The sequence below is a fragment of the Ceratina calcarata genome, unplaced genomic scaffold (genome assembly GCF_001652005.2).
Source record: "Ceratina calcarata isolate Rehan_Ccalc_2016 unplaced genomic scaffold, ASM165200v1 scaffold397.2, whole genome shotgun sequence".
Taxonomy (NCBI): domain Eukaryota; kingdom Metazoa; phylum Arthropoda; class Insecta; order Hymenoptera; family Apidae; genus Ceratina; species Ceratina calcarata.
In genome coordinates, this window is record NW_017163090.1 from 311,074 (window position 1) to 311,571 (window position 498).

Sequence of the window (498 nt, forward strand, 5' to 3'; positions counted from 1 at the left end):
ACTTGTCTCGCTTGATTAGATTGAACGAGCCACGAAGTCTAATTTTGTGCACTCGTCCTAACTGATTAATATCTTTGTCGCAATTTTCGACGTGAGAAATAGGAAAGGGAAACCGGTCCATCTAATTAACGACGCAGCCTGTGCGTACGTTTAGCGTTGATCACGAGAATAGAAAATTCTAGTTTTTCGACATCGTTATTTATATCAAAATCGGGCACTATGCGTAATATGAAAATTTAACGAGCTCCTGTGATGTTAAATCGCTTGAGGGGTAACAATACTATAACTCCCTACATTTTAAGGTACTTCAAATATCTTACAACAGTTTCTAAGTAGAATATAATAATAACAAAGCTAAAGATGTCACGTGCGGTATTTGCATATTAGCTTTAAGGTCGTATGAGCCGTAAGATCTCTGTCAAAAGTTGAAGACATGTAATAAAAAGCTGTGTCCAACATTTGAAGCAATCATCATTTAGAAAAAATGATAATTACATT